This window comes from Oryctolagus cuniculus, chromosome 12 (assembly GCF_964237555.1).
Source record: "Oryctolagus cuniculus chromosome 12, mOryCun1.1, whole genome shotgun sequence".
NCBI lineage: Eukaryota > Metazoa > Chordata > Mammalia > Lagomorpha > Leporidae > Oryctolagus > Oryctolagus cuniculus.
The window spans coordinates 115,336,704-115,352,138 of NC_091443.1; the positions used below are offsets into that span (position 1 = coordinate 115,336,704).

At 40.5% G+C, this 15,435-nt stretch overlaps 1 pseudogene; it reads left to right on the forward strand.

The window, feature by feature from the left end:
- Positions 1–9,821: 9,821 nt before the first annotated feature.
- LOC138844843 (U4 spliceosomal RNA) lies at positions 9,822–9,945 on the forward strand (annotated as a pseudogene).
- The last annotated feature ends 5,490 nt before the right edge of the window (positions 9,946–15,435 follow it).

A 15,435-nucleotide genomic window follows, 5' to 3' on the forward strand; every position in this document is an offset into this window, starting at 1 on the left:
AACTGTTTTTTTGAACAAATAAATAAAATTGACCTACCATTGGCCCATATAACCAAAGAAAAGAGGGAGAGGACTCAGATCAATAAAATCAGCCATGAAAAAGAAAATGCAGATATGGTCACCCTATAAATAAAAAGAGTGATCAGGAGTTATTACAATGAGTTATATACAAACAAATGAGGAAACCAAAAAGAATAGGCCCAAGTCTAGGAGAAGACAGTTTAAAAATGAAGGGGAAAGAGTGCAGTCTCGGGAAAGAGTTAGGGAGAGAACAGCAGAGGAAACTACACAAATTGGAGGAACATAATGGAACTACTTAGAGGACAAGGACATGCACAACTTAGGAGTCCAGCAGCAGAGAGCCTCTGCACCAGTGTTGGAGAGTGAAGTAAGACCAGACTTCAGCAGCACAAGCCACTGGCAAAAAAGCTGTAGGAAAAGCCTAGAAGGAATTCAGCTTGGAGCCCTGTGGGGGATAGTGTACCTGTCATACCAGAGAAAACAAGACAAAGGGGGTCATGTTTTCTCTCTCCCTGATCACGCTGCAAAGGCATCATGTAACAAGCTGACACCAAGAAAGTGCCATTTTGGACATATGTAACACCTGTGCCAGCTTGTGTCCGCTCCCAGAAACCAGCCAAGCAGACTCTTGAGTGTGGTGGGGAGAACAGACAGGGAGCTGGGTGCTCATGACTGTGGGAGGCTTGTGTGTGTGGACTGTAAAAACACTGAGGCTTCGTGGGAGGACTCAGGGTGTGGCTGAGGCAAGAGCAGTCACTGTGGGAGGCTCCACGTGATCAGGGCTCCCTGGTTACATGGCAAAGGACATTGCTGGGGAATCTGAGCTTACACTGAAGACTGTCCAGATCCTTTGGGTGGTTCTTGTGGCAGAATGGACAAATAATATACTCATTGGGGCTAGCACCCAGGCACTGGCCTCTTTCGAGGTGAGGAGCTCAGTTAAGTCTATGCAAACAGACAAGAAGAAACCTCCCCTCTGATTAAAAATGAAAAGGAGATTTACCACACCAAACCTGGATGTGTCACCTCAGATACACCCTTCACCCTGGAGTACAGAACAGAGCTCCCTGGCCATACTCACCAGACACCTCTAGATATTCCCTGAAAGCAGACACTAGCCACTCAGACACAGCTCAAAGACAAAAGCCACCACACCAAAGAAAAGAAAAGAAAAGAAAAGAAAAGAAAAGAAAAGAAAAGAAAAGAACAAGTATCTCCACAAATGCCAAAAATAAATGCACCAATTCAAGAAACAATAAGGAGGGCAACATGACACCCCCAAAAGAATATAACACCTCAAACCTAGATTGTAAAGATGATGAGATTGAAGAAATGCCAGAAATGCAATTCAAACAATTAATCATAGGATTACTTAGGAGTAATCAAAAGCAAATTCATGAACAAATGAAATCCATACATGATATGAAAGAACATTTCTGCCACAAAATTGGGATTCTAAAGAGAAATCAAAATGAAATATTAAAAGTGAAGATTTCACTAGAACAGATAATACTTACAGTAGAAATCATTAACAGAATTGGGGAAGCAGAAGAAAGAATATCCAACTTAGAAAACAAAGAACAGGAAATTATATAGTCAGACCAAACACAAGAAGAAGAAATTAGAAAACTAAAAACTACGATTGGAAATCTACAGGATACAATCAAATGACCCAACATATGGATTCTTTTTTTTTTTTTTTTGAAAGGCACAGTGGACAGTGAGAGAGAGACAGAGAGAAAGGTCTTCCTTTTTGCCGTTGGTTCACCCTCCAATGGCTGCCGCAGCCAGCGCTCTGTGGCCTGCACACCGCGCTGATCCAATGGCAGGAGCCAGGTGCTTCTCCTGGTCTCCCATGGGGTGCAGGGCCCAAGCACTTGGGCTATCCTCCACTGCACTCCCTGGCCACAGCAGAGATATGGCCTGGAAGAGGGGCAACCGGGACAGAATCTGGCGCCCTGACCAGGACTAGAACCCGGTGTGCTGGCGCCGCAATGCGGAGGATTAGCCTAGTGAGCCGCGGCGCCGGCCCAACATATGGATTCTAAGAGTTCCTGAAGGTGTGGAAAAAGGGAAAGAATTAGAAGGCCTTTTGGGGGCCAGTGCTGTGGCACTGTGGGTTAAATCCCCAGCCTGCTGTGCCAGCATCCCATATGGGCACTGGCTTGAGTCCCAGCTGGTCCTCTTCCAATCCAGCTCTCTTCAATGGCCTAGGAAATCAATAGAAGATGGCCCAAGTGCTTGGGCCCCTGCATCCATGTGGGAGACCCAGAAGAAGCTCCTGGATCATGTTTCCTGGCTCCTGGCTTTGGACTAGCTCAGCTCTGCCCATTTCAGTCATCTGGGGAGTGAACCAGTGGAATGGAAGACTTCTTTTTCTCTGGCTCTACCTCTCTCTCTGTAACTCTGTCTTTCAAATACATAAAATAAATATTTCCACAGGGACAAATGCCATATGTTCTCTCTGATTTGTGAGAACTAATAGAGCACCTAACAGGAAATCTGTAGAAGTGAAATTGACACTTTGAGAAGTGATGACTTGAACAGCTCTTGTCTAGACTGTTGAGGAACGAGTTTTTTTCCTTAATAGAGAATGGGACTGGGAAGGAAAAGGGAGGAGAAGGTGGGGTGGGAGTGTGAGTGGTAGGGGGCTATGGTGGGAAGAATCACTATATTCCTAAAGTTGTACTTATGAAATTTGTATTTATGAAATAAAAGTTTCCTTTGGGAAAAAAAAACAATGATTCCGGGACACAATCTACCAAAATTGAGTCATGAAGACATAGAACACATAAACACACCAATAACCAGGATGGAGATTGAATCAGTAGTAAAGACCCTTCCAACAAAGAAAAGCCAGATATTTAAAGAAGAACTAATTCCAACTCTTCTCAATATATTCAAAACAATTGAAAGGGAGAGTATTTTTCCAAACACTTTCCATGAAGCTGGCATTACCTTAATTCCTAATTCAGAAAAAAAGAATAATAGACCAATTTCCCTGATGAGCATAGATGCTAAAATCCTTAGCAAAATACCAGCCAATCAAATACATCAGAAAGATCATTGACCCAGACCAAGTGGGATTTATCCCCGGTATGCAGGGATGGTTCAACATCTGAAAATCAATAAATAGGATATATCATATTAACAAACTGAAGAACAAAACCATATGATTATCTCAATAGATGCAGATAAAGCATTTGATAAAATTCAACATCCTTTTATAATGAAAATGTTAAGCAATTTGGGTACAGAAGGAATATTCCTCAACATAAGGCAAAATTATGACAAACACACAGCTAGCAACCTATTGAATGGGGAAGAATGGAGGTATTTCAGTTAAGATCCAGAACCAGACAAGCATGCCTACTCTCACTGTTGCTATTTAATATTGTCCTGGAAGTTCTAGCCAGTGCCATTAAGCAAGAAAAAGAAAGAAAAATGATAAAAATTGGGAAGGAAGAAGTCAAACAATCACCATTTGATGATGGCATGATTCTATATATAGGGAACCCAAAAGACTCCATGAAGAGACTATTAGAACTCATAAAAAGGGTTTAGTAAAATAGCAGGATCTAAAATTAATAGCCTTTATATACACAGACAATGCCATAGCTGAGAAAGAACTTCTAAGATTAATTCCATTCACAAAGTTACAAAAAAAAATTGAAATAATTTGGAATAAATGTAACCAAGGATGTCAAAATCTCTACAAAGAAAATCACAAAAAATTAAAAAACAAAATAGAAGAAGACATAAAATGTGGAAAAGTCTTCCATGTTCATGGATTGGAAAAATCAGCATCATCAAAATGTCTGTCATACCAAAAGCAATTATAGATTCAATGCCATCCCAATAAATATAACATTCTTCTCAGATCTAAAAAGCATGATGCTAAAATTCATATGGAAACACAGAGATCCTGAAGAGCTAAAGCAATCTTAAACAACAAAAATAAAGTTGGAGGCTTCACAATACCAGATCTGAAAGCATACTACCAGGCAGTTATACTCAAAACAGCCTGGTAGTGGCAAACAAACAAACAGACTTGTAGACCACTGGAATAGAAAAGAAACTCCAGAAATCAATCTATGTATCTACAACCAATTGAAATTTTACAAAGGAGCAAAAATCAATCCCTGGAGCCAAGACAGTCTCTTCAACAGTTTGATGCTGGGAAAACTGGACCTCTGCAGAAGTATGAAACAAAATCCCTACTTTACACCTTACAAAAAACTCCACTCAAAGGCCAGTGCCATGGCTCAATAGGCTAATCCTCCACCTTGCAGTGCCAGCACACCAGGTTCTAGTCCCGGGCAGGGTGCCGGATTCTGTCCCAGTTGCTCCTCTTCCAGGCCAGCTCTCTGCTATGGCCCGGGAGTACAGTGGAGGATGGCCCAAGTGCTTGGGTCCTACACCTGCATGGGAGGCCAGGAGAAGCACCTGGCTCCTGCCTTTGGATCAGCGCGGTGCGCTGGCTGCGGCGGCCATTGGAGGGTGAACCAACGGCAAAAGGAAGACCTTTCTCTCTGTCTCTCTCTCTCACTGTCCACTCTACCTGTAAAAAAAAAAAAAAAAAAAAAAAGAAATAGCCAAAGGAGCTGAACAAACATCTTTTAAAAAGATTATTTATTTATTTATTTATTTGAAAGAAGAGTTACAGAGAAGCAGAGGCAGAGAGAGAGAGAGAGAGAGAGAGAAGCCTTCCATCCACTGGTTCTTTCCCCAAAATGACCACAATGACCAGAGCTGAGCTGATCTGAAGCCAGGATCCAGGAGCTTCTTCTGGGTCTCCCACATGCGTGCAGGGGCCCAAGGACTTGGGCCACCTTCTACTGCTTTCCCAGGCCATAGCAGAGAGCTGGATTGGAAGTGGAGCAGCCAGGACTTAAACCAGCATCCATATGGGATGCTGGCACTGCAGGCAACAGCTTTACTCATTACGCCACAATACCAGCCTCTGAACACACATTTATTTATTTGAAAGTCAGAGTTACACACACAGAGAAGGAAAGGCAGAGAAAGAGAGGGATCTTCCATCCTCTGGTTTAGTCCCCAATTGGCTGCAACAGCTGGAGCTGTGCCAATCCAAAATGAGGAGCCAGGAGCTTCTTTCCAGGTCTTCTATGCTTTCCCAGGCCATGGCAGGAGCTGGCTATGAAGTGGAGCAGCTGGGACTCAAATCAGCACCTATATAGGAAGCCAGCACTGCAGGCAGTGGCTTTATCTGGTATGCCACAGCACCAGCCCCAAACACATTTTTCAAGAGAGGAAATTGAAATGGCCAACAGACATATGAAGAAAAGACTTTCTATATTAAAATTGAATTTAAGGATCATTTAGAATAACTCCATTTATTTATATTTGATTTTGTTTCTTTCTGCCCAGTTTCATAACTATCTATATGCATTTTGGTAGATTAATGCTTTTTAAAAAAGATTTATTTATTTCAAATTCAGAGCCTCATAGAGAGAGAAGGAGAGGCAGAGAGAAGTCTTCCATCTGCTGATTCACTCCTCAATTGGCTGCATTGGATGAAGCTGTGCTGATCTGAAGCCAGGAGCCAGGAGCTTCTTCCAGGTCTTCCCATGCAGGTGCAGTGGCCCAAGGAGTTGGGCCATCTTCTGCTGCTTTCCCAGGCCATACTAGAGAGCTATATCAGAAGTAGAGCAGCCGGCCAGTGCCGCAGCTCAATAGGCTAATCCTCCGCCTTGCGGTGCCAGCATACCGGGTTCTAGTCCCAGTTGGGGCACCGGATTCTGTCCCAGTTGCCCTTCTTCCAGGCCAGCTCTCTGCTGTGGCCCGGGAGTACAGTGGAGGATGGCCCAAGTGCTTGGGCCCTGCACCCCATGGGAGACCAGGAGAAGCACCTGGCTCCTGCCTTCGGATCAGCATGGTGTGCCGGCCACAGCATGCCAGCCATGGTGGCCATTGGAGGGTGAACCAATGGCAAAAGTAAGACCTTTCTCTCTGTCTCTCTCTCTCTCACTGTCCACTCTGCCTGTCAAAAAAAAAAAAAAAAGAAAGTAGAGCAGCCAGGACTCAAACTGGAACCTGTATGAGATGCCAGCACCACAGGTGACAGCTTTACCAGCCACACTACAATGCTGGCCCCAGATTAATACTTATTTTTAGGGGTATTGCAAATGGCATATTTTTAACATTTGAATTCCAACTGTTCATTTTGATATAAAGAAATTTATTACAATAGTTCATATTACTAATTTTGTATGTTTCTCCCTGTCTCCATCTACAATCACCAACAGTTAAGATATTGCGCTTTTGTACATTTATTTATTTATTTATTTGAAAGGCAGAGTTAGAGAGAATGAGAGACAGAGAGAGAAATCTTCCATCTGCTGGTTCAGTTCCCAAATGGCTGCAATAACTGGGGGCTGAGTAAAGCTGAAACAAAGAGCCAGGAGCTTCTGGGTCTCCCACATCAGTGCAGTGGCCAAAACATTTGGGCCATCCTCCATTGCCTTTCTCGGTGCATTAGCAGGGTGCTGTATTGGAAGTGGGGCAGCCACGACTTGAACTAGAACTTGAACTGAGATGCCAATACTGCAGGCCATGGCTTTAACCCACTGTGCCACAGTGCTGGCCCCAATACTGCACTTTCAAAATGCTAACATTAAAATTTTGAACACCACATTTGAGTGATTCAGTCTGAGATCCAATAGAAGCAGTGGGGAACCACCAAATTGCTCTGAACATTTTGTGCTCAAATGCCTGTTCCTGTAATTGATATTATACAACTCTCCTTATAGAGAGCTAGTCTGAAGTTCATGGCCTTAGAGCACATTGGTAACTTAAACTTATTTAAAGATAATGATCAATGCTCTTGCAGAAAATTATCTGAAATGCTTACCAGAAGAGGTCCACAACCACACAGTGGGGGAGTGTGTGCACAGTCATGGTGGTTTTTGATAGAAGTTTAGAACTTTGACAGGACAGGAGCTGGCATGTAGCATAGTGGGATAAGCCACAACCTGTGATGCTGGGATAAGCTACAACCTGTGATGCTGGTTCAAGTCCTGGCTGCTCCACTTCTAATCCAGCTCCCTAGAAATGTACCTGGGAAAGCAGTGGCAGATAACAAAGTACCTGGGACCTTGTGATCCATGGGGGAGACCTGGATAAATCTCTTGGTTCCTGGATTGAGTATAACCTAGCCCTGGCCGTTGCAGACATTTGGGGAGTGACCTGGAAAATGAAAGTGCTCTCTCTTTCTCCGTCTCCCCCTATCTCTTTTTTAAAAAGATGTATGTATGTATGTAATTATTTGAAAGGCAGAGTTAGAGAGAGAGATGGACAGAGAGAAGTCCTCCATCTGCTGGTTCACTGCCTGAATGAACACAGCAGTCAGAGATGAGCCTGTCCAAAGCCAGGAGCCAGGGACTCCCTCTAGGTGCAGGGGTCCAAGCACCTGGGCCATCCTCTGCTGCCTTCTCAGACACACAGTCAGGGAGCTGGATCAGAAGTGGAGCAGTTGGGATTCAAACCAGTGCCCATATGGGATGCTGGCACTGCAGTCAGAAGCTTAACATGCTATGCCACAATAAGTTTTATTGTAGTTGAGTCCCTTCAAGTCTTTATAGATATTGGATATTAACCCTTTATCAATTATATAGAGTACAACTATATTCTTCCGTTCTGTACGTTCACTTTGCTGCTGAGTGTTTTCTTTGCAACACAGAAGCTTCTTTGCTTTTGGCTCTTTCTTCTTTCATTGCCTGTGCTTCTGGGGTCTTTTCCAAGACATCTTTGCCTATGCCAATGTCTTGCAGAGTTTCCCCAATGGTTTCCTCTAGTAATTTGATAATATCAGGTCATAGATGTAGATCCTTGATCAATTGTGAGTTGATTTTGTATAGGGTGCTAACACGGGTCTTATTTCATACTTCTGAATGTAGAGGTCCAATTTCTCCAGCACCATTTGTTAAAGAGATAGTCCTTTCTTCAGAGACTGATTTTTAGTTCATTGGTTGATTGTGGATGCATGGATTAACTTCTGTGGTTTATATTTTGTTTCTTTGGTGTACATGTCTATTTTTGTGCCACTTCTAGGCTGTTTTGTTTATAACTGCTCTGGCCCTGTAGTACATCTTGAAATCTAGTATTGTGATGATTCTGACTTTATTTTCCTTGTTTAAGGTTGCTTTAGCTATTTGGGGTCTCTAGTGTTTCCATACAAATCTGAGAATAATGTCCTTGGTACTTTTACTGGGATTTCATTGAATCTATAAGTTGCTTTGGCTAGTTTGAACATTTTTATGATATTAATTCTTCCAATCCACAAACATGGAAGATTTTTCCATTTTCTTGTGTGTTCTTCTGTTTTTTTTTTTTTCTTTAATGTTTTATAATTTCCATTGTGGAGATCTTTCACATCTTTAGTTAAATTTTTTCCAAGATATTTAATTTTTGGGTAAACATGTTTATAGCATCAACTTCCCAAGTGTTTCAAGGATTATTTTTTGATACAATATTAAAATTATAAAAGGCATTGTTAAATACCCATCCCAGATAATTCCTGTCAAATCATGTGAAAGTAGATACAATTATATGTGTGAATTTTAATTACAAATATAGATATTGATTAATCCCTCAAAATTCACTATGGTATTTTTGTTTAAATTTTAAGTCATTCCTGAATATAAACTCATGAGTATCATAAAATTTGTGGCAGTGAAGAGTGTTCATAACTTACATTCCTACTTTCTCTGAATTCTGAATGATTTAAAGCTAGACATGGAAGGAAATGTGAGCTTTATAGCCCACAGAGTTGTTAGTCTTGGTGCTTAGCAAAAAAGTCTCCCTTCTGTTGCCCCAATACCTTGCATCCTTACCTAGTCACTTGCAGTGCACAGATTATATTCTAAATTTACAGTATAAATGAGGGCAGACAAGAACTCATGTTCATTTGTAGGCCTCCTAAAAACATCCTAAGTACAACAAAATGTGGTGTGGTAGCTCATTTACTCCTTCCCATATCTCCAATCATGTAAGTCATTAAGAAATCCCATATAGAGGAACAACTGAGGAGGGGTCAGGAGCAATGCTCTAATATTTAGGCATTTTTCTTTGTGGAGTGGACTGAATCCTTGTCAGTCTAAATTCAAACACTCTGCCCCCCCAAAAAGCAAGAAGTCTTGAAAAGTGATCATACCCAAATTTCTTGTTTTAATTGTAGAGAATCACTTGTGTGGGGCCAGCATTGTGGCGCAGCAGGTAAAGCTGTTGCCTGCAGTGCTGGCATCCCACATGTGTGGTGGTTTGAGACCTGGCTGCTCCCCTTCCAATCCATCTCTCTGCTACGGCCTGGGAAAGCAGTAGAAGGTGGCCCAAGTCCTTGGGCCCCTGCACCCACATGTGAGACCTGGAAGAAGCTCCTGGATCCTGGCTTCAGATCAGTGCAGCTCCCACTGTTGCAGCCATTTGGGGAGTGAACCAGCATACATAAGACCTCTCTCTGACCCCTTCTGCCTCTGCCTCTCTGTAACTCTGACTTTCAAATAAATAAATATTAAAAAAGAGAATCTCTTGTGCCAACTACAGTCACCATATTAAATACTAAGAAGAATGTGAAAATTTTAAATCTGAGCAAGGAATTCCTCTCATATGACATGGGTATGAATCTATTGTAAGAACAATATGTATGAGTACATGTTTATAGAATATTCCTGCAGTGGTTTTAGAGTTCTTTGGACTTCAATTTTGTAAAACGATGCCCAAATTATTTTACTTGTTTTCTCAAGAGGTATATCAATTATTTTTCTTTGAAGTGAAGAGACAACTTTGCACAGTGGCAGTATCGTAGCCAATGAGGTTTATCCAAGGTGCGATTATTGTTACTTGAAGTCAAGAAACAAATTGTAAATGGTTGGAAGCAATTAATTCTGGTAGGTGGTAGTTTGCAATAACCAGTAAGGATGAATGAAAATACTTATATATAGATAATGTTACAATTTTAAAATGCAAATGAAGTAAAAAATGCATTTCAAAATGAACATTTTATAAATGGTTCAAAAATAAACATTATAAGTTCTCTCCTTAAAATGTATTTCACTTTATAAACTCTCACTTCTTATTCTCAAGACATTAAACTGCAACATGCTTTTATTGGGAAGCAAAGAAAAATGTTCCATTTCACAATATTGAAAACATACAATTTTAAGTTTTGTTGAACAGTCTGTAATAGTTGTACTTAAATTTTTAGGCATAAATATATTTTCTTCATGATGCACTATGATAGATATATTATTTTAAAGGTAGTGGAATATCTGGGGTAAGTGATCTAACAGATTTGTTTTCATTAGAGCAAGCAACTTGCCCCTGTGTATCTAAACTTAGACTGAGTTTCATATCACAACATAATTTACCTTCTGTGCAGGAAAAGTAAAGGATGTTAGATTTCAAATCACAAAATAAGACAGTCCAATTTACTTCTGGTTCTCAGTGATATATTTAGTGTGGTTTATAACACCATGCATTCATGAAAGCTAGGTGTTTATTCAAAAGTTCACATTTGTACCTTTTTTTTCTTTAGCTCTATAGGTCTAAAATTTTCCTAAAGGACAAGTTTTTTTTTTTTTTTAAATACATGTTCATATGTGTTTTCTGCTGTAATCAATTTCTAAAGTGTATACACTGACAAGAAGAACTACACAGAGTACGGTCATCGAACAAGGTATATCTCCTGAGAAGGGCTCCAGGTGGCTCAGCCAGTGCTACTGTTTGTGTTTCCCACACCGCAGGAGCCCTCAGGAGGACACTAGGATTCCAGTATGCAGTGGGCTGGCTGTCAGGACCACGGGGTGGTGTGCAGTCCCTGCCTGCAACTTCTTTGAACCCTGAGGCATCAGCTTTCCAATCTCTGTGTGGTGAGGGAGAACTTGAACTTCCTGTATGACCCGATTTCCTTGAGTGAGGCAGCAGATCTCAAGCAGTCCTCTCGGCGTAGGGGTCTGGGTCAGTTTTCTTGTTGCTAATCGTGCAACAGCACAGGCTCGGTGCATGAGAAGGAAGTGGTATTATTGACCTCACAGTTTTGGTGCAGGGTCTAGGGGCAGCATCCGGTGATGGTCTTCTTGTTGGTAGAGTCCTGGGGTGGCACAGAAACCAGTGGACGGACAGAAGGGGTGCAGAGGGGGCCAATCCAAAGTGGTCTATGTTGTGGTCCCCTAGGGATAAGGCATTAATCCATGAACACATGAGTGGATTTATCCTGATCACTTCCTGTAGGGCCTCACCTGTTCTCACTGCTGAATTTCTCACCTCTGGGTTAACCATGCCCATGAGTTTCAGAGGGGATAAACCATGTTTAATAGAGAGCATGCACACTGGCAGGAGGTCCCTAAATTTCCAGGTCTCCTCCCACCTAGTTTTGAGATTTAGCCCTTCTGCCCCTCATGTGGAAGAAGGCACCCTTTCTTAGGGCTTTCAAGGAAAGAAGGAAAGGACTTCAAGCTTTTCTTCCTACTAGGATCACCTATTATTTTCATTGCTTGCAACCTCATCCGATTTTCTGAATCACGAACATGCATATTGCCTGAGTATTACCAAGAAAATCTTACAAGTTGTCATGTGACATGCTAGAAAGGACCCGTGTGTGTTGAATGTCCTTATGTACTTCTGGTGTCATGTCAGGGATTTTGTGCCTCAAAAAATGTTCCCAAGGTCATATGTTTATATTTGTTTTTGACAGGCAGAGTTAGACAGCGAGAGACAGAGAGAAAGGTCTTCCATCCATTGGTTCACCCCCCAAATGGCTGCTATGGCTGGCGTGCTGTACTGATCCAAAGCCAGGAGCCAGGTGCTTCCTCCTGGTCTCCCATGCGGGTACAGGGCCCAAGCACTTGGGCCATCCTCCTGCCTTCCTGGGCAGCAGCAGAAAGCTGGACTGGAAGAGGAGCAACTGGGAATAGAACTCAGGGCCCCAACCGGGACTAGAACCCAGGGTACTGGTGCTGCAGGCAGAGGATCAGCCAAGTGAGTCATGGCTCCAGCCTATGCACTTTTTTTAAGCAGTTCATAGTGAACAACATTTTCATTATTTTCATTATTTTCAGTTCAGGAGAGCCAAAGTGTTATCTTGTAGTTTTTTTTTCCCAGTGGAAACCAGTGGAAAGAACAGGTCTTCAAAGAAGGAGGTACCTTTCTCTGAAGGGAGGAGAGAACCTCCACTTTGACTATGACCTTGTCTAAACAAGATAAGAGTCGGAGAACTCAAGGGGCTTCCATAGCCTTGGAAACTCATGACTGGAGCATAGGGAGATTACTGATGCCATAGACAGGAGTGTTAATTGGTAAAGTCAACAACAGGAGTCACTGTGCACTTACTCCTCATGTAGGATCTCTGTCCTTAATGTGCTGTGCATTGAGATTTAATGCTATAACGAGTACTCAAACAATATATTTCACTTTGTGTTTCTATGGGGGTGCAAACTGTTGAAATCTTTACTTAATGCATACTAAACTGATCCTCTGTAAAAAAAAAAAAAAAAAAAAAAGAAAAGAAAAGAAAAGAAACTATCAACTCCCAACTTGACTCTCACTGGGATTAAACATGACAATAGGTCTGATCTGATTTCATCATCATTAAAAAAAAATCATCTATTATTTTTCACTTTATGTTTCTGTGTGGGAGCAAACTGTTGAAAGCCTTACTTAATGTATACTAAGCTGATCTTCTGTATATTAAGATAATCGAAAATGAATCTTGATGTGAATGGAAGGGGAGAGGGAGTGGGAAAGGGGAGGGGAGAGGGAGTGGGAAAGGGGAGGGTTGTGGGTGGGAGGGACGGTATGGGGGGGAAGCCATAGTAATCCATTATTCGTACTTTGGAAACGTATATTCATTAAATAAAAGTTAAAAAAAAAAAAAAAAAAAGAATAAGCTAAGAAAAATCCTGTAGTACTTATAATATATAAATGAACTATACTATTAGATATAAATTAAATGTTATATTTCTATGAAGATAAATGCCTAGTAATAAAAGCAAATTTTAAGTTTATTGATTTATAGAATTTCTCTTTTGGAAGGGAACCTTCAATATCAGCCAGTTTCATTCAAATTATAATATTTTTTCACTTTTAAGCAATCTCTGGTGTTATTAAGATTTCTTCACTAAACTTACACATTAATAGAATTATCTTAAAATACATTATTAATTACTTAAATACATTAATATAACACATCGGAAAACAGGTCTTACTACCTGCTATTGATTATAGTTATCAGAAGTATTAAGATGTTGTCACAAATTTGAAACAAATAATTGTTTTGTCTCTGAAGTGATTTTTCAGGAATAATGAATAATGGAAATCTATAAGAGATGTTTGGATAACATCTGCCTCATGGACAATTCATAGAAATATAGTTATTTATCTCTAGTTGTAGGCTTAATTTTGAAGTTATCATTTTTATGGCAATTGTGATAATACAAATGACCACAAACCAAATAATAAAATAATTGAAATTCCTATACTTTGAGAAAATGGATAGCTTCTGTTAATGTACCAAACATAATTTTTCTATACTAATTTATTAGAAACATTTCAAAAATATTTCTTTCAATTTGGGGAGAGGTAAAATAATGAAAAAAATCAAAATTTCTGAAAATTAAAGTATTTGCATTTAATTTGTTCATTTTCTGCCTCATCACCAATGTAGTTCTTTAATTGGATAGAAAAAAAGTAGATTCAGAATCTACATTTGTTGACCACTAATAACAGAGTAGGGCAGTGAAGCATCATTAGCCCAATGAAACTTACAGGATTTCAGTGGTGGGGAAATCAGGACTCTTTCTGAATTTTGTTAGGGAAATGTGTTCTCATTTTATGTGGAGCTGTCTACTTTTGGTATTTTTATTTTACTATATATTTTAAAGTTTCAGCAGAACTCAGCACTAGGAGTGTCTACCTTATTTTTTGGGGAAAAATCTGACTAATTTTTAAGAATGGGGCATCAATATTGTTTCATTTTCTCAGTTTTGAATATAGTGTGTCATTCTGTGAAAACCACCTTGCCAGTGTGCTTTTTGTTTAGTTTGCTTTTTAAGTGCAAACTTGAAAGTTTTACTTATAAAAAGTGACCTTTATGTTTTTCCATATGATTGACAGAGCTTTTACCCAGTTATCTTCATTGTATGACAATAAATCTATTCAATAAAGGTTAACAAATGCATTAAAAGTGCAAATAATCACTATGGTATGCTTGCTGGTTTTATTTATGATGATGTATTGATCATCTCTGTCAGATACTGTGATAGATATGTCTATTGGAAAATATAATTTCATTTCCCAAAAAGGCAAGCAAGTTAAAACCCTTCTGCAATTATGAAGTCATCCTCTGATAACCTACTGATTCATTTCTTGGTGTCAAAATCAAGAACCAATTATCTGTTTGACTTGGAGATATTAGGTCCCTGTGGTACTATGAAGAAAATTATTTAGTGCCTTTCAGCTAGTGAAATGATGATTGGTGGGTCTGTTTGTTGAACAAAAAGGGGGAGGGGAAGAGCACACATTAGCTATAAGGCTGTAGCTATCTCAGTGGAGGTAGTCATTTCAGTCTTTGGAATTAATTCTAGAATTTAATGATAACTTTAAGATTGTGTAAAAAGTGGTTAGTAAAAAATTTATTTACCTTATTATATAAACGTAAGACTATGTTTTAAAACCTTCTTTCCCAGCCAAGATACTCATTTTAATACAAAATGGGAAAATATTCAATACAGTGTCTCCTTTTGGAGGCTTCCTACAAGTGAAAGCAGATTTGTGGGGGATGATTGGGTTTTGAGCAACTTCCTTGCTTCCAAGACAAAACCCACATTGCCTTCGTCTGTCCCTAAAGTGCCAGACCCAAGCTACTTTTAAGAAGCTACTGTACTCCACCTGCCTTGGATGAAGCAAGCAGCCCCTTTGCTACCAGAATTCCCCAGAAACAGCATGGGCATTTTCCATGGTAGAGACAGCCCTTGTGAATTCTGCAACTGCAGGAGCTCTGGAGCTCTACTTGCTTGCTCTGTACAATATAGAGAAATTCTCACGGCCTCATATGGCCGTGAGAACCAGTAGCATCTCATACAGAATTCCAGAGTACCAGAACTAAAGAGGCCTCTTCTGAAACTCTTGGCACATGGTGCTGGAAGGCAGGACAGTGCATCATTTTTGCATGCCTTGTAGGCACAAAGGAAAGTTCTCTCCAATATCTGAAGCTCTAGGATTGCTGCTGCTGGTGTTATAAACCCTGGAATAACACTCATCTGTGGGAGTGATACAATCCTATCTTTGTATGCTTCAGGCTGGAATTCAATCCCTGGAATAATTGGCAGTCAACCTGAGAGACCTGGATAAGGACCCCGCTGTATCCTGTATCTCCAGGGCTGTCACTCTGTGTACTGT